Source organism: Salvelinus sp. IW2-2015, linkage group LG31 (genome assembly GCF_002910315.2).
Source record: "Salvelinus sp. IW2-2015 linkage group LG31, ASM291031v2, whole genome shotgun sequence".
In the NCBI taxonomy this organism is placed as follows: Eukaryota; Metazoa; Chordata; class Actinopteri; order Salmoniformes; family Salmonidae; genus Salvelinus; species Salvelinus sp. IW2-2015.
Window position 1 is genome coordinate 11,345,211 of NC_036870.1, and position 20,281 is coordinate 11,365,491.

General features: G+C 43.6%; 2 long non-coding RNA genes and 1 pseudogene across 2 annotated transcripts; 2 read left to right on the forward strand and 1 right to left on the reverse strand.

The window, feature by feature from the left end:
* LOC111955490 (stromal interaction molecule 2-like) overlaps positions 1-12,713 on the forward strand; it is a 34,538-nt pseudogene extending 21,825 nt beyond the window's left edge.
* Positions 8,082-11,039, forward strand: LOC139022525 (uncharacterized). Its single transcript, XR_011474509.1, has 3 exons — positions 8,082-8,267; positions 9,990-10,232; positions 10,860-11,039. It is a non-coding gene; the product is annotated as an uncharacterized lncRNA (long non-coding RNA).
* Positions 12,714-13,973: 1,260 nt separating the features above from the next.
* LOC111956056 (uncharacterized) lies at positions 13,974-14,258 on the reverse strand. The gene is made up of 2 exons (XR_002876192.2): positions 14,189-14,258; positions 13,974-14,139 (listed from the first exon to the last, which is right to left on the reverse strand). It is a non-coding gene; the product is annotated as an uncharacterized lncRNA (long non-coding RNA).
* Positions 14,259-20,281: the final 6,023 nt, after the last annotated feature.

Here is a 20,281-nt window from a genome sequence, read left to right on the forward strand (position 1 = left end):
TCATTTCCACACCAGGTAAATATGGAGGACAGTATGACTAGTTTAATGCATATTCCTGGTCATGTCCAAACACCAGAGGTTACATATGGAGGACAGATGAATTGTTTAATGCCAATCCCTTCATTCCACACCAGGTTAATATGAGGATAGATGACTTGGTTAATGCATTATCTTGTCAGTCCACCACCAAGGGTTAATGGGGAGATATATTACTTTTAATCATTATTCTGGATCATGGCCACACCAGGGGTTAATAGGAGGACAGATGACTTTTTAATCATTATCCTGTTCATGTCCACACCAGGTAATATGCGGAGAGATGACTTGTTTAATGCATTATTCCTGCGTCCATGTTCACATCAGGTTAATAGGAGACAGATACTTGTTTAATGCATTATCCTGGTCATGTTTCACACCAGGTTAATATGCGCAGAGAGATGACTGTTTAATGCATTTATCCTGTCATGTCCACACCCAGAGTTAATTATGGAGACAGATGACTTGTTTAATGCATTATCCTGGTCTTGTCACACCAGAGGTTAATTGGAGACAGATGACTTGTTTAATGCATTATCCTGTCATGTTCCACACCAGCGGTTAATTAAAGCCCCGTATGTTCTTTCTTCCGCATACGTGAAGTCAGTGGAAAAAGTCAATCAATTCAGTTGATAATGCAATAAACGATTGATTGGTTTACGTCTCTCTCCTACCTCTCCTCAGCAGTGGCCAGTTGCAGCTCAGGACTGGTTCTTGAAGTTGTATATTGACCAATCAAACCCAACCAACTAATCCACCAACCAACCCAATCAACCAACCCAACCAACGCAATCAACATCTCCAACATCATACCAATCCAAACCAATAACAACCTATACAAGACCAATCCACCAACCAACACAATCACCAACAAAATCCACAATCAACAACCAACCAATCAACTAATACCCAATCAACTAATCCACCAACCAACCAAATCCACCAATCACTAATCCACCAAAACCAACCCAACATAATCCACCAACCAACCAATCAACCAACCACCAATCAACTAATCCACCAATCAACCAACCAATCAACTAATCCACCAACAAACCAACAACCAACCAATCAACTAATCCACAATCAAACCCTAACCAACCAACCAATCAACTAATCCACCAATCACAATCCACCAATCCAAACCAACCAAACCAACCAACCAACCAACCAACCAACCAACCAACCAACCAACCCAATCCAACCAATCAACCAACCACCAACCAATCCACCAACAACCAACCAATCAACTAATCCACCAACCAACCAACCAAACCAATCAACTAATCCACCAACCAACCAACCAACCAATCACTAATCCACCAACCAACCAACCCAACCAAACAATCCACCAACCAACCACCAATCAACTAATCCACCCACCAACCAACAACTAATCCACCAACCAACCAACCAAACTAATCCACCAAACCAACCAACTAATCCACCAACCAACCAACCAACCAATCCACCCAACCAACAAATCCACAAACCAACCAATCCACCAACCAACACATAACCACCAACACAAACCAACCAACTAATCCAACAACCAACCAACCAACTAATCCAACCAACCAACCAACCAACCAACAACTAATCCAACCCAACAACACCAACCAAACTAATCCACCAACCAAACTAACCACCAACCAACCAACAACCAACCAACACCAACAACCAACCAAACACAACCACCAAACCAACACCAACCAGTAGTCTCCTACTTCCTTGACGTGTCACCAGCCAGCAGCTCAAGACTGAACCAACCACCAACCAGTAGTCCCACTCTCCTTGGCCGTGTTCAGCTCAGCTCAGCGCTGTGCTTCTTGATGTTGTAGTACTGGACCTCCACCTCGTCAGCTGCAGCCAGAGCTGTAGGGCCTCCGGGACAGACCAGTAAGCCATCATGTCCTTCTCTGCCTTCTTTAATGCCTCCCCGAACCTAATCCACAGCAACATCCCACACACACACAGGCACACACACACAGATGACACACACGCACACACAGCACACACACACACACACAGGAGAAGGAATGGGTTAGAGATTTTGATTGATGGGTGGACCGTTTTACACCAGCCTTGAGCCAATACTGATAGTGTTTCCTACACTGTGGACTTGCTTCAGTTTGGGTTTAGCTAAGGGTTAAGTTAGGTTTAATGTTACGGTAAGGTTAAGGTAAGGTTAAGTTAGGAGTTGTAAGTTAGTAAGTTAAGTTAAGTTAGGTAATGTAAGGTAGGTAGTAATTAGGTAAGTTAGGTAATGTAAAGGTGATGGTAAGGTTAGATAAGGTAGCTTAGGTAAGGTAAGGTTAGTTAGGTGTAGGGTAAGGTTAGGTAAGGTTAGGTTAAGTTAGGTAAGTAAGAGTAAGGTTAGGTAAGGTAAGGTTAGTAGGTAAGGTAGTAGGTAAGAGTAGGTAAGTTAGGTAAGGTTAGATAAAGTAAGATAGGGTAAGTTTAAAGTAAGAGTAGGTAAGGTAGTAAGGTAGGTAAGGTTAGATAAAGTAAGAAGGGTAAGGTTAGCTAAAGTAATAGGGTAAGTTAGATAAAGAGTAAGATAGGAAGTTAGGTAAGTAAGATAGGTAAGTTAGATAAAGTAAGATGGAAGGTTAGAAAATAGCAAGGGTAAGTACGGTAAAGTAAGTAGGGTAAGTTAGAAAAAGTAAATAGGTAAGTAGGTAAAGTAAGATAGCGGTAAGGTTAATAAAGTAAGATAGGGTAAGGTTAGGTAAAGTAAGATAGGGTAAGTTAGGTAAAGTAAGATACGGTAACGTTAGGTAAAGTAACGATAGGTAAGGTAAGATAATAGATAAGAGAAGGGTAAGGTAGATTAAGGAGAGGTAAGTAAGGATAGGGTAAGGTTAGGTAGTAAGGTAATAGGGTAAGGTAGGTAGGTAAGTATAGGGTTAGTTAGGAGTAAGGTATGCTAAAGAAGATAGGGTAAGGTTAGGTAAGGTTAGTAGGCTAAGTTAAGATAGTAACGTTAGGAGGGTAAGTTAGTAGGGTTAGTTTACCTAACTTAACCCTAACCTTACCTAACCTTACCTTACATTACCTAACCGAACCCTAACCTTACCTAACCTTACCTTACATTACCTAACCAAACCCTAACCTTTCCTAACCTTACCTTACCTTACATTACCTAACCAAACCCTAATCTTACCTAACCTTACATTACCTAACTTAACCCTTACCTTACATTACCTAACAGAACCCTAACCTTACATAACCTTACCTTGCATTACCTAACCTTACATTACCTAACCTAACTCTACCTAACCTTACCTTACCTTATCTAACCCTACCTAACCTTACCCTACCTTACTTAACCCTACCCTACCTTACCTTACCCTACCTAACCTTACCCTACCCTACCTAACCTTACCCTACCTTACCTAACCTTACCCTACCTTACCTTACCCTACCTAACCTAACCCCTATCTAACCGTACCCTATCCAACCTTACCCTACCTAACCTAACCCTATCTTACATTACCTAACTTAACCCTAACCTTACCTAACCTTACCTTACATTACCTAACTTAACCCTAACCTTACCTTAGCTAACTCTAACCCTAACCTTACCTTACATTACTTAACCGAACCCTAACCTTACCTAACCTTACCTAACCTAACCTTACCTTACATTACCTAACCAAACCCTAATCTTACCTAACCTAAGCTAACCTTACCTTACATTACCTAACTTAACCCTTACCTTACATTACCTAACCTTACCTTACATTACCTTACATTACCTTACATTACCTAACCCTTACCTCACCTAACCTTACATAACCTTACCTTACATTACCTAACCTAACTCTACCTAACCTTACCTTACCTTATCTAACCCTACCTTACCTAACCTTACCCTACCTTACCTTACCTTACCCTACCTAACCTTACCTTACCTTACCTTATCTAACCTTACCTTATCTAAGCTTACATTACCTAACTTAACCCTAACCTTACATTACCTAACTTAACCCTAACCTTACCTAACCTTACATTACCTAACTTAACCCTAACCTTACCCTACCTAACCTAACTATAACCTTAGCTAACTCTAACCCTAACCTTACATTACCTAGCTTAACCCTAACCTTACCTTACCTTACCCTACCTAACCTAACTATAACCTTAGCTAACTCTAACCCAAACTGAAGCAAGTCCACAGTGTAGGAAACACTATCAGTATTGGCTCAAGGCTGGTGGTAAAAACGGTCCATCCATCAATCAAAATCTCTAACCCATTCCTTCTCCTGTGTGTGTGTGTGTGTGTGTGTGTGTGTGTGTGTGTACCTGTGTGTGCATGTTTCTGTGTGTGTGTGCATGCTTGTGTGTGTGCGTGCCTGTGTGTGTACCTGTGTGTGCATGTTGCTGTGTGTGTGTGTATCTAGGTTCGGGGAGCATTAAAGAAGGCAGAGAAGGACATGATGGCTTACTGGTCTGTCCCGGAGGCCCTACAGCTCTGGCTGCAGCTGACCCACGAGGTGGAGGTCCAGTACTACAACATCAAGAAGCACAGCGCTGAGCTGCAGCTGAACACGGCCAAGGAAGAGGTAGGAGACTTACTTGGTTGGTTGGTTGGTTTGGTGGTTGGTTGGTTGGTTGGTTGGTTGGTTGTTGATTGGTTGTGGTTGGTTGGTTGGTTGGTTGGTGGATTAGTTGATTGGTTGGTTGTTGGATTAGTTGTTGGTTGGTTGGTGATTAGTTGGTTGTTTGGTTGGTTGTGGATTAGTGTGTTGTTGGTTGGTGGATTAGTTGGTTGGTTGGTTGGTGGATTAGTTGATTGGTGGTGGATTGGTTGATTGGTTGGTTGATTGGTTGGTTGGTTGGTTGGTTGGTTGGTTGTGATTGGTTGGTTGGTGGATTAGTTGATTGTTGGTGGATTAGTTGATTGGTTGGTGGATTAGTTGATTGGTTGGTTGGTTGGTGGATTAGTTGGTTGGTTGGTGGATTAGTTGATTGATTGGTTGGTGGATTAGTTGATTGGTTGGTAGATTGGTTGATTGGCGGATTGGTTGGTTGTTTGGTAGATTGGTGGATTAGTTGGTTGGTTGGTTGGTGGGATTAGTTGGTTGGTTGGTTGGTGGTTAGTTGGTTTGTTGGTTGGTGGATTAGTTGATTTTGTGGATTGGTTGATTGGTTGGTGGTGATTGGTTGGTTGGTTGGTTGGTTGGTTGGTTGTTGTGTTGGGTGGATTGGTGGATTGGTGGATTGGTTGGATTGTGGATTGGTGGATTAGTTGATGTGGATTGTGGGTGGATTAGTTGATTGGTTGGTGATAGTTGATTGGTTGGGATTAGGTGATTGGTTGGTGGTTGGTGGATTAGTTGGTGTTGGTGGATTAGTTGATTGGTTGGTTGATTGGTTGGTGATTAGTTGATTGGTTGTGTAGATTGGTTGATTGGTTGGTTGGTGGATTAGTTGTTGGTTAAGTAGTTGATCTTGGTTGATTGGCCAGTACTACAACGTCAAGAAACACAGTGCTGAGCTGCAGCTGGCCACTGCTGAGGAGGAGGTAGGAGAGAGACGTAAACCAATCATGTTTATTGATTCATCAACTGATTGATTGACTATTTCACTGACTTCACGAAGAAGAAAGAACACAGGGCTGTAATTAACCCCTGGGTGGACATGACCAGGATAATGCATTAAACTAGTCATCTGTCCTCCATATTAACCCCTGGTGTGGACATGACCAGGATAATGCATTAAACTAGTCATCTATCTCCATATTAACCCCTGGTGGTAGACATGCCAGGATAATGCATTAAACAATTCATCTGTCCTCCATATTAACCCTGTGTTAGACATGACCAGGATAATGCATTAAACTAGTAATCTGTCCTCCATATTAACCCCTGGTGTAGACATGACCAGGATAATGCATTAAACAATTCATCTGTCCTCCATATTAACCCTGGTGTGGACATGACCAGGAAATGCATTAAACTAGTCATCTGTCCTCCATATTAACCCGGGTGTGACGACCAGGATAATGCATTAAACTAGTCATCTATCCTCCATATTAACCCCTGGTGTAGACAATACCAGGATAATGCATTAAACAATCATCTGTCCTCCATATTAACCCCTGGTGTAGACATGACCAGGATAATGCATTAAACTAGTATCTGTCCTCCATATTAACCCCTGGTGTAGACATGACCAGGATAATGCATTAAACAATTCATCTGTCCTCCTATTAACCCCTGTGTGGACATGACCAGGATAATGCATATAACTAGTCATCTGTCCTCCATATTAACCCCTGGTGTGGACATGACCAGGATAATGTATTAAACTAGTCATCTGTCCTCCATATTAACCCCTGGTGTAGACATGACCAGGATACATGCATTAAACTAGTCATCTGTCCTCCATATTAACCCTGGTGTAGACATGACCAGATAATGCATTAAACAATTCATCTGTCCTCCATATTAACCCCTGGTGTAGACATGACCAGGATAATGCATTAAACAATTCATCTGTCCTCCATATTAACCCCTGGTGTGGACATGACCAGGATAATGCATTAAACTAGTCATCTGTTCTCCATATTAACCCCTGGTGTAGACATGACCAGGATAATGCATTAAACAATTCATCTGTCCTCCATATTAACCCCTGTGTGGACATGACCAGGATAATGCATTAACAATTCATCTGTCCTCCATATTAACCCCTGGTGTGGACATGACCAGGATAATGCATTAAACTAGGCATCTGTCCTCCATATTAACCCCTTGGTATGGAATGACCAGGAGGATGTGACCTCATATTAACCCTTGGTATGGACATGACCAGGGAGATGTGACCTCATATTAACCCCTTGGTATGGACATGACAGGAGGATGTGACCTCATATTAACCCCTTGGTATGGACATGACCAGGAGGATGTGACCTCATATTAACCCTTGTATGACATGACCGGAGAGATGGACCTCATATAACTTGGTATGGACATGACCAGGAGGATGTGGACTCATATACCCCTTGGTATGGACATGACCAGGAGGATGTGAACTCATATTGACCCCTTGGTATGGACATGACCAGGAGGATGTGACCTCATTTGACCCTTGGTATGGACATGACCAGGAGGATGTGACTTCATATTAACCCCTTGGTATGGACATGACCAGGAGGATGTGACCTCATATTAACCCCTTGGTATGGACATGACCAGGAGGATGTGACCTCAATTAACCCTTGGTATGACATGACCAGGATGATGTGACCTCATATTAACCCTTGTATGGACATGACCAGAGGGATTGTACCTCATATTAACCCTTGGTTTGGACATGACCAGGAGGATGTGACCTCATATTCACCCTTGGTATGGACATGACCAGGAGGATTGCCTCCTACTAACCCCTTGGTATGGACATGACCAGGAGGATGTGACCTCATATTAACCCTTGGTTGGACATGACCAGAGGATGTGACCTCATATTAACCCCTTGGTATGGACATGACCAGGAGAGATGTGACCTCATATTGACCCCTTGGTATGGACATGACCAGGAGGATGCGACCCATATTAACCCCTTGGTATGGACATGACCAGGAGGATGTGACCTCATATAACCCCTTGGTATGGACATGACCAGGAGGATGTGACCTATATTAGACCCTTGGTTGGACATGACCAGGAGGATGTGACCTCATATTCAACCCTTGGTATGGACATGACCGGGAGGATGTGACCTCATATTAACCCCTTGGTATGGACATGACCGGGAGGATGTGACCTCATATTAACCCCGTGGTATGGACATGACCAGGAGGATGTGACCTCATATTAACCCCTTGGTATGGACATGACCAGGAGGATGTGACCTCATATTAACCCCTTGGTATGGACATGACCAGGAGGATGTGACCTCATATTAACCCTTGTAGGACATTACCAGGAGGATGTGACCTCACCCTTTATGGACATGACCAGGAGGATGTGACCTCACCCCTGGTATGGACATGACCAGGAGGATGTGACCTCATATTAACCCCTCGGTATGGACATGACCAGGAGGATGTGACCTCACCCTTGGTATGGACATGACCAGGAGGATGTGACCTCACCCCTTGGTATGTGTATATCCTGTCCAGCAGAGAAGATCAAGAAGAAGAGGAGTTCCCTCATGGGGACGTTCCACGTGGCTCACAGCTCCTCACTGGACGATGTTGACACCAAGATCCTGGAGGCCAAGTGAGACACACACACACACACACGTATTTCTATCCTCGTGGGGACCAATAATGGATTTCCATTCAAAAATCATATTTTTCCTAACCTTAACCCCTAAGCTTAAAATAGCCTTGTCCTCATGGGGACGTGGGGATTTCAGGTCCCCACGAGGATAGAAGAACAAGATCACACACACGGACACCACACACACACACAGTGTTAATTTAGTCAACATAACTATGACAAAAAATACTTGTCAGCAACCTATTTTTCCTGACTAAAACTATGAAGATAACGAGACCAGATGCACTGGAGAAAAAAACATAACTGTAACAAATCACTTTGAATTTCAGTCGATAAAAATGTGGACATAACGAGAATCCACATGAGACTAATGGACATTTTAATTTGACATGAATCTACTTTTCATCCGTTTTGTCCAATCCTAACCATGCATGCAGAATATTTCATGTAGTCCTCTCATTGGCAGAATTAAAGTTGTGTGATCTGATTGAGCTGATCTGACTGGCTCTCCCACACAGCTCCCAGGCGGTCTCTTCAGTCACTCTTCAGTCTTTTGAACTGATGTGAAGCCAGGATACTGGACATGTAACTAACTCAACTAGAACTGATGTGAAGCCAGGATACTGGACTTGTATTAACCTCAACTAGAACTGATGTGAAAGCCAGGACACTGGACTTGTAACTAACCTCAACTAGAACTGATGTGAAGCCAGGACACTGGACTTGTAACTAACCTCAACTAGAACTGATGTGAGCCAGGACACTGGACTTGTAAAACCTAACTAGAATGATGTGAAGCCAGGACACTGGACTTGTAACTAACCTCAACTAGAAACCATGTTTACTCTCACTCTTACTTACCGATGAGGCTATTTCTGATTTGATTACATCAGAAGTCAATTTCCCCATGGTTGCTGTTGTTCATTTATCTTGCCACGGTCCACAACTGTGAGTTGCAGTTGCTTTTCTCGTGTTTTGTGACGTGTTTTGTGACGGAGTTGACGTTGTTTTGTGACGGTTGACGTGGTTTTGTGACAGTTGACGTGGTTTTGTGACGGAGTTGGCGTGGTTTTTGTGACGGAGTTGACGTGGTTTTGGTGACGGTTACGGTGTTTGGCGGAGTTGATGTTGTTTGGTGACGGAGTTGAGTGGTTTTTGTGACGGAGTTGACGTTGGTTTGTGACGGAGTTGACGTGGTTTTTGTGACGGAGTTGACGTGGTTTTGTGACGGAGTTGACGTGGTTTTTGTGACGGAGTTTTTGTAACAGATTTGACTTCGTTGTGTCACACAGTAACATACTAAACTACTGTATGTTGAAGTAACTAACTGACATGTTACTGTATTGTAACAGTCTGCACCTGTGTGTGTATCACAGGAACGACCTACCAGAAGGAACTAGCTGACGTAAACTGTGCTTTTGACATCCCTCACAGGAACGACCTACCAAGGAACTAGCTGACGTAAACTGTGCTTTTGACATCCCTCACAGGAACGACCTACCAGAAGGAACTAGCTGACGTAAACTGTGCTTTTGACATCCCTCACAGGAACGCCCTACCAGAAGGAACTAGCTGACGTAAGACTTGTTGACACACCTCACAGGAACGCCCTACCAGAAGTAACTAGCTGACGTAAACTGTGCTTTTGACATCCCTCACAGGAACGCCCTACCAGAAGTAACTAGCTGACGTAAACTGTGCTTTTGACATCCCTCACAGGAACGCCCTATCAGAAGTCACGGCCTGCCTACGGAGCGTCTCCACCGCTGGCAACAGATAGAGCGTCTGTGTGGTTCCCTCTCCTCAGGAACTCTGGGCTGGCCAGCCTGACAGCCACGCTGTATTCAGACTCTAACTGGGTGGCGATGCCCAGGGTGTCTGTTCCCACCTTCCCTTCCTATCATGAAACAATACAAGGTTCTCTGGAGGATCTGATGGAAGAATCCTCAGCACCCGTCTTGGGTAGGTTAAGCAATCAGTCGCTCAGTTGGTCAATATAATATGGTCATTAAGCAGACATGTTTATGCAAACACATTTACAGCACGGTGAGTGTATGTTTATGGATCACCGTGGTAATCAATCTCATGCCATACCTAGTCAAGGGCTTGACGATTAGTTGACACGTTGAATCAGGTGCTAGCTCTGGAATAGATCAAACACATGGAACAGCTGGGGTCCTGAGAGGTTTGGAACAGCTGGTTCCGAGGAGAGGTTTGGAACAGCTTGGGGTTCTAGGAGAGGTTTGGAACAGCTGGGGTTCCCGAGAGAGGTTTGGACAGCTGGGGGTCCCGAGGAGAGGTTTGGAACAGCGGGTTCCCGAGAGAGGTTGGACAAGCGGGGGTTCTAGGAGAGGTTTGGAACAGCTGGGGGTCCGAGGAGAGGTTGAGGAAACCACTGCCATACTGATTAAATGTTTAAGTGATTAGCTGCTTAGTTGAATCAGGTTTAGTGTTATTTTTGCGAGGTTTTCCATGAATAGGTTTTCCATAAAATTAACAAAATGGAAAAAAATCCCCAAAATGTGCCCCACATTTTCTGGGATTTAAAAAAAAAGTTACCGGAATGTTCCCTTTCCTTTGCAACCCTAGTTCCACCAATGAAGCGCTCCCCTCGCTCTCGTGGCTCTACCTCCACCGTGTGTCGTCAACGGCGTTCTGGACACGCCTCCTCTTCCTCTCCTCCTTCGCCGACCCTGATATCCTGATCCCTATCACCACCACGCTCCCTTGCTTCGAGGAAGAGGAGCAGATCTTCATCAACGCCCAGCGGAGAGGGGGAGTCGCACAGTTTCAATTTAGGAAATAAAAATGAGTTACAATTCGATTCCAATTTTCTACAACCTTCTCTGTGTCGGCTGATTACAAGGTGACTCACGGTGACACTTACAGTATTTTCAATGTGTGATTGAAACTTTGTGAACCTTGATGGATTCTTCTCTCTCTATATCTTTTCCTCTCCCTCTCTCCCCCTCTCTCTCTCCCCCTCTCTCTCCTTCTCTCTACAGAGATTCTCAGGTGATTTATTCTGACAGGACCCCTCCTGTCAGCAGAAGTCATCCAGGAACGGAATCCCCCGTTCGTAAGATATCTAGAGAAGAACTGGAGCTTCCTTGGATGAAGCCACATTGAAGACATCGTCTAAAGACGAGCCGACTTTTCTTCTCGGACAACACTGCTCCAAGGGAAAATGCAAAGAGTCAAAAGTGAGACTTCCATGGACCCCCCGCCAACGCAGCAGCCCAAAAGGTCTTGGGTCGTTCGATGGACAACGTCTCAAGGAGGTCATCCAGAGATGAGTGTCACGAGTTTCCGTTGGAGACTCACGTCTCAAAGAAGAGGTCTCTTCTATCTACAGACGTGATCGGTGTGTCTCCGGACACCGGCTCKAGACAGATGATGAGAGAGAGCAGGGTGGAAGTCTCATTCAACAACTCCATGAGAGGAAGGCCCAGAGAAGAAATGGTGGCGGCCATTGGAACTCCAACGAGAAGGATATCCCGAGAGGAGGTGGACCTCTTAGCCGACAGCGCTCAGAGGAGGATGGRGATGTCCAGAGACAAACTGACCCTTCATCTGGACAGCAACTCTTCTCACAAGATGCTCAGGAYGAAGATAGAGTTCCCAGTGGAACCACCATCCGCCGCCACGAGGAAGATATCGATAGACGAACACCATGAGATGTGCTCTCACACTCGCAGACGAACAAACAGRGATGAGATTGACAGATCCATAGATACTCCCACTGGGAAGATCTACCCGGACAGGGTCGACAGGGCCCCGGAAATCCCCAAACGGAGGATATCCAGGGAGGAGTATGCAGAGTCGTCCCAAGTGGGTCACGGTCCGCAGGTTTTGGATTGGGGTCAGTTCGGACAACCTGACCTCACCTTGTCCACGCCATGGAAACAAACCCCGACCCCTGACCCTTATACCTCCGACCACCTGACCGAACTGGTGTATGACGGAATTCTGGAGAAGTCCTGTATCACCCCAGCAACGACCCCAGCAACAACCCCTGACCTGCCCCAGAGGATCACGGAAGGAGGAGAGCGAGAAGGGAATCCTCCTGTTCCGCCTCCGAGGAGTGGCCGGTCCCTAAACACGTTGCCCCCGGAGATGAGAGGCGAGAGGCACCAAAAGGACAAAGACAAAAGCGCCAAGTCGTCCAAACTCAAGAACCTTTTTAAGAAGAGGAAAGATCATACCCCAGAACGGCCACAAGGGGGCCTGAACAATCTCTGACCGTTAACTGGAATTTAAACACTTTTTTATGTTCATTTTTTTAACCAGGGAAGTCTCTTGAGGTTATGAAACTCTTGTTTTTTTTTTTAAAAGAGAGAGATCTGGAAAACGTCAGCCAGGAAAAGCTGAGAGGAAACATGAACATTAGTCTTATAGATTTGATTTTCTAAAAACCGGATTACATGTTTGGCTGGGATTACATGTTTGCTGGTACATGTTGACTGGATTACATTTTGACTGGGATTACATGTTTGACTGGGATTACATGTTTGTAATGGCTGGGATTGGCTGGGATTACATGTTTGGCTGGGATTACATGTTTGACTGGGATTACATGTTTGACTGGATTACATGTTTGGCTGATTACATGTTTGGCTGGGATTACATGTTTGACTGGGATTACATGTTTGACTGGGATTACATGTTTGGCTGGATTACATGTTTGACTGGATTACATGTTTGACTGGATTACATGTTTGTAATGCTGGATTGGCTGGGATTACATGTTTGGCTGGGATACATGTTTGACTGGGATTACATGTTTGACTGGGATTACATGTTGTAATGGCTGGGATTGGCTGGGATTACATGTTTGGCTGGGATTACATGTTTGACTGATTACATGTTTGACTGGGATTACATGTTTGTAATGGCTGGGATTGGCTGGGATTACATGTTTGAAAGATAAAAACATGAGCAATAGGATTGATATATTTTTTCAAAGCCAACAAAGAGTAATTTTTGAAACCAGAAAAAATACTGTTCTGGACGATTAAAACGCAGATTGCCGGACAACATGTTATTTTGGCAATGGCTAGTCAATGGGCAGGTACCAAACTCTTGAGTTGCATAGCAGTCTCTAAACTGATTAAACTCATACTAGACGGAATACTCTGAAAACAGGAAGACAGTCGTTGCTATAGTTTCGGTACCATTTTGGTACTACAAAGCAGAATCAATTAACCATCTAACTTTGATAAATAACCAGAAATAACTATTGATTTTCTGTTCATTAAGAAAAGCTAAACTTAGATATGTGTGTCTTTGGTTGTCTTTGGTTGTTAAAGGTATAAAAAGCTATTTTCATAACGTTTAGGTAAGTTAGCTGGCTAACTCATTGATCCTGCTTTTGTAGTATACCCCTCTGGCCGGATGTCCTCAGAGGGACAAAGAGGATGAAAGGGTGTAAGATACCTAGGTGCCCAAATTTGTCTCTGCAAGGAAGTCTAATAAGTAGACCAATGATCGGGTGCTCGTTTCAGCTCATTTGGAAGCAGTGTGATCCATACTATGTTTGATCGCCTCCTATGTTCAGCGTTGGTGTTTAGAGCTGAGCTTTTTATTTCTTGACTAGGGGCATTTCTTCAGAGCTCTTCTCCTGTACGATAGAAGCAACTGTAGTTTATTGGATTGGGGGAGTGCAGTCACAGTGCTGTACAGGTGTTCCTAGACCTTTTTATCCAGTGCAGTCACAGGGCTGTTCAGTGGTTCCTAGACCTTTTTATCAGTGCAGTCACAGTGCTGTCAGTTGGTTCCTAGACCTTTTTCAGTGCAGTCACAGGGCTGTTCAGTGGTTCCTAGACCTTTTTATCAGTGCAGTCACAGGGCTGTTCAGTGGTTCCTAGACCTTTTTTAGTCAGTGCAGTCGACAAGGGCTGTTCAGTGGTTCCTGAGACGGTTTCCTCAGTGCAGTCACAGGGCTGTTCAGTGGTTCCTAGACTTTTGTTCAGTGCAGTCACAGTGCTGTTCATGGTTCCTAGACTTTTTTCAGTGAGTCACAGGCTGTTCAGTGGTTCCTAAGATTTTCCTCAGTGCAGTCACAGAGCTGTTCAATGGTTCCTAGACTTTCCTCAGTGCAGTCACAGAGCTTTGCTTGGGGGAGATTTCTAGTATGTGTACGGTTGCAACATTTAGATAACTTTCCCAAATTCCCAGTTTCCCTGGAATCCTGGTCAGAAGATTCCCAGAATCTAGAGGGAAAATCGGGAATATTCCAACCAGGATTCTGGAAAACCTGGAAATTAGTTAAAAGCATTTTTTTAACTAGGCTAAGTCAGTTAAGAACAAATTCTTATTTACAATGACGGCCAGGAACATTGGGTTTAACACATATTTTTTACCTTCTCAGCTCGGGGATTTGATCAAGCAACCTTTCGGTTAGTGGCCCAACTCTCTAACCACTGTCGCTTTTTGTTTCTTTTGGAACTGAGCTTTGAGAAAGGATGTGATTTTAAAAACAAAATAAATTAATTAAATGAGCTTGTTTTTGAGAATTATTCTGTTCTTTGTACAAGTTCAGTTTTTCTTTTCAAGTGATTCGTTTACTGATTTTATTTGAAGGTGCCTTTGGGGGGTAGTTTCTCAAAACTTTTATCTAAAAAAAAAATGTTCATGAACTTTTTACTTGTTTGTTAATTAAATATAATTTATTTTATTGACCGTTTTACAGTCTTAGGTTTCTAGGATAGAGTCAAATATATCTAAAGAAAGTCTTGACCAAGTCAGTCCTCAGAAAAGGACCTGCACTAAAATACTTTATTGAAAGGAAACTTTGTATGCATTGATAATGATGAATTTAAAATAAATATATAACAAAATGTCAAATGTATCATTGTTTGTAAGTATTTATTGCTTGGTGACCATAGTACATTCTCAAACAAAATGCTTAAACAGTCACATAGCTACAGATAAAAGTAAAGATAACCTTTTTTACATAATTGAGAATTCACATTTTTAATGAGGGAATACATTTAATTGGTCTAAAACACCTTGGGTAATGGGTAACACACACAACTTATCAAAGACACAAAGCATAAAGACTCCATTAACAAGTATTGCACGATTTTCTAGAAAACAACACTGATTTTATCATAGAAAAACCTATTACATCTCTCAGGGGACGTAGCAACTACAGTTGTCATGGAGATGACTGGTCTCGGTCTCTCAGGGGACGAACAACTACAGTTGTCATGGAGAATGACTGGTCTCTGGTCTCTCGGGGACGTAGCAACTACAGTTGTCATGGAGAATGACTGGTCTCTGGTCCTCAGGACGTAGCAACTACAGTTGCATGGAGAATGACTGGTCTCTGGTCTCTCAGGGACGTAGCAACTACAGTTGTCATGGAGAGACTGTCTCTGGTTATTTTCAGGCATTCCTCCTTGCTCCTAATATTAAAAAAACAAACATTAAAACTAGTACACACGTCAACAGATAGTCGTCATATCAGTAGGGAAGAACAGACATGTCATTCAGTAAGGGACTGTAACAATATTTTAGATAATACACAACACAGAGGACTAGAGGTCAATGGGGCATTAATGATCAATGGAAATAGTTGTTTTTCAGTTCAACATCTTGTGTAGAATCTGTTTAGAATCTGTGTAGGAATTTCAGTCCGGGACTCATAGCTACATCTCAGGCTTTCATTGGTCCAAATCGTCTATACATTGAGCCTGTAACAGGATACTTGTTTTTTGGCCATTGGCCCAATTTTACTACAAGGAATTCTAATTGGTCGACCACAGGCTAGGGTTGGAGGGTTAAATATGACTCATGTCCAGTTGTTCTGTGGAGGAATCACTGAGGACAGGGAAGAATGACATCGACCATCTACTTCCCAGCATAACATCTATGATTCGTTCTCCTGAATAAACCACTTTTTCTCCCCCTGATTTGTTTTGGGTCCATGTTATTGAAGAGGAACATCAACTGCTAACATGACAAACACTTTGATACGTAACAAAACTAACTGATTATCAGTAGGCATTTATCCCCCCAATGTCCTCCTGACTCACTGTGTAATTTCTTGACCCAGAAGGCAGCATGAATGAGGAGCAGGAACAGAGATTGGAGGCCAGTACCAGGACCCAGATCAGACAACTTTCAGGTCAGGGTTGTCCTGGATGTTCTCTGTTTAAGGTGAGGTACATTATCAGTGGGCCACTTTCTATGTTATTTTCAGACCAATCAATCAGGTGTCCTTTCCACAGGGAAATTTGTGTTTACACTGATATTGTTGACAGTAAAAACATCTTCTGATGATACAAAGGTAAATAAATGTTCCTCCATCAATTTAGTCACATAAAATACATTTAAAACTTTACATAGACTTTTCCAAATGAAACCAATCGATTAAACAGAAACATGTAGAAAAAAAAAAGGAGTTTGTTCTCACCAAGGAATCCTAGTGGTGATGTTTCCATAGCGGTAGACCTCCAGGTAATATACAGCCTCGTCGGATCTCTTCTGCTCTTCTCTCCCCATGGTGACGCAGTAGTACAGTCCAGGTCAGACTCAGTGATGTTCTCAATCAGTAGATCATAAAGAATCTCAGAGAGCGCCTCCATAGGAGGGTGAAGCGTGGGACAGGGCTCTTTAGAGACCTGAAGACAGAAGCTCACACGTTTCACTCCCACCAGAACAGTTTCTGATCCAGAACTGTTTCTACGTTGTGTCTGATGTCACAGTGAAGAACGACGTTGTCTCCTGGTCTGACTCTCAGCTCCACCTCTGCTGCAGAGATCCCAATCCTGACTGGAGGAAACAGCACCTACAGGTAGCAGAGGAACAGTGTTTAGGATGAACTGACTGGAGGAAACAGCACCTACAGGTAGAGAGGAAAAAGTGTTAGGATGAACTGGACTGGAGAAACAGCACCTACAGGTAGCAGAGGAACAGTGTTTAGGATGAACTGACTGGAGGAAACAGCACCTACAAGGTAACAGAGGAACAGTGTTAGGAGGAACTGACTGGAGGAAACAGCACCTACAGGTAGCAGAGGAACAGTGTTTAGGATGAACTGACTGGAGGAAACAGCACCTACAGGAAGGCAGAGGAACAGTGTTAGGATGAACGCTTTGAAAACTGCAACAATGTTAAAGACTAAAACAAAAGTCCCTTTACAATACACATGTGCTGCTATGCAGATCACTGGCCTACAATACACAGAATAGACCACAGATTGGACTGTGTCAAAAATAACTTTCAATAACACATCTAATATTTACAGTGAAAGAACGGAGAACCAACCATATGTTTTCATCTCAAATTGATCAATAAAGACCAATAATGTAAAAGTTTACTCACCTAACAGTGTGATCAGAGCGATAAACAGCCTTACCCATCCTCGGGTCTGGTGGAGACTGTCTGAGAGTAGCATAGCAGAGGGGTATTTCCACTCCAGCGTAGGAGCATAGAGTTAGAAAGAGGGCCCACCCCTACCTTCTACCATCATGGCCTCCGTGGACTTCTTCAATGATACTGCCCATGCTACAACAGGCTTTGTGTCAACAAGTGCCCTCTACCCATCTCTATGTGTAGGAGGCCGTCATCTTTCACACCTTTGCTGAACCACTTGATGCTCGTTTAGTCACTCACGTAGGAAGCTCACACCACACCTGGGTTCAGATACTATTTGAAATCTTTCAAATACCTTGAGCGTTTGCTCTGGCCTGCCTGGAGTTCCAGATGGTTGCGGTTGAGACCGTTCAATTGGTCCGTTTAGCCAGCAAGCTCAATCAAGCACCAATTTAAGTATTTGAAATGATTTCAAATAGTATTTGAACCCATGTCTGTTCAGACCAATACAGAATAGGTGCCGATTGGTGCTGACGATGTCCCACTCAAGACAACGTGTTTAAGTTGCTATCTGGTTGTCTGACCCTCCATACATTCCCTTTAATACTACTTCTACTGGGGACATTGAATGGCATTGATGCACTGTCTCATCTTATCACTTGCTAAGACCAAACAGGTCATAGAGTCAGTGGAAACAGTTGTGGTTTTCTGCAGGCCTCCTACGCCTCCAGCCTCCAGCCTCAGCCACACTGAGCAGCAGCAGAGCTGAATCAACCACAGACTCACCTAAGCATGCACTTTGCACACACACGCAGGCAGGCAGGCACACACACACACAACACACCACCACACACACACACCACACACACACACACACACACACACACACACACACACACACACACACACACACACACACAACACACACACACACACACCACACACACACAAACACACAACACACACAACACACACACAACACACACACACACACACACACACACACATAACACAGCCCTAAGGGTGTGTTGCAAGAAGGGGGCTTTTAAAGAGGGGTGGGTTTATTTTAGGATGGGTTTGAAAGGGTGTGGTTTAGATGGTCAGAGGGTGTGGTTTAGATGGTAAGAGGGTGTGGTTTAGATGGTCAGAGGAGGGTGTGGTTAGATGTAAGAGGGTGTGTTTCGATGGTAAGAGGGTGTGGTTTTAGATTGTAAGAGGGTGTGGTTTCGATGGTAAGATGGTGTGTTTTCGAATGGTAAGAGGGTGTGGTTTTAGATGATAAGAGGGTGTGGTTTAGAGGGTAAAGAGGTGGTGGTTTATGAGGGTAAGAGGGTGTGGTTTAGAGGGTGACAGAGATGGCCCAGGAGAACCACCACAGTTTCTACCTGTTTGAAGATGTTTTGTCAGGCGCTCAGTAAAGATTTCAACCAATTCTCAGTAGAGTTGAAACAGTGATCCAAGTTACACCACAGAACAATAGAATCTTTGTCCAAATCAAGTTACACCACAAGAACAATAGAATCTTTGTTCAAATCAAGTTACACCACAGAACAATAGTCTCTCAGGGACGTAGCAACTACAGTTGTCATGGAGAATGACTGGCCTCTGGTCTCTCAGGGGACGTATCAACTACAGTTGTCATGGGAGAATGGACTGGTCTCTTCAGGGGACGTAGCATACACAGTTGTCATGGAGAATGACTGGCCTCTGGTCTCTCAGGGACATAGCAACTACAGTTGACATGGAGAATGACTGGTCTCTGGTCTCTCAGGGGATGTAGCAACTACAGTTGACATGGAGAATGACTGGTCTCTGGTCTCTCAGGGACGTAGCAACTACAGTTGTCATGGAGAATGACTGGTCTCTGGTTATTTTCCTTTCATCTTCCCACAGGATCCTGATTTTTAATTAAAACAACAAAACACAAATGTAAAACTGGAAGTCCCAGCCATCGTACTGGTTGATGAGTTAAAAAACATGTAAAACTGGAAGTCCCAGCCATCGTACTGGTTGATGAGTTAAAACACAACATGTAAAACTGAAGTCCCAGCCATCGTACTGGTTGGAGAGTTAAAACACAACATGTAAAACTGGAAGTCCCAGCCATCGTACTGGTTGATGAGTTAAAACCACAAAACATGTTAAAACTGGAAAGTCCCAGCCATCGTACTGGTTGATTGAGTTAAAACACAACATGTAAAAGGAAGTCCCAGCCATCGTACTGCTTGATGAGTTAAAACACAACATGTTAAACTGGAAGTCCCAGCCATCGTACTGGTTGATGAGTTAAAAACCACAGCATGTAAAACTGGAAGTCCCAGCCATCGTTACTGGTTGATGAGTTAAAACACAACATGTAAAAACTGGAAGTCCAGCCATCGTACTGGGTTGATGAGTTAAAAACACAACATGTAAAACTGAAGTCCCAGCCATCGTACTGGTTGATGAGTTAAAACACAACATGTAAAACTGGAAGTCACAGCCATCGTACTGGTTTGATGAGGTAAAACACAACATGTAAAACTGGAAGTCCCAGCCATCGTACTGGTTTGATGAGTTAAAACACAACAAGTAAAACTGGAAGTCCCTGCCATCGTACTGGTTGATGAGTTAAAACACAACATGTAAAACTGGAAGTCCCAGCCATCGTACTGGTTGATGAGTTAAAACACAACAGTAAAACCTGGAAG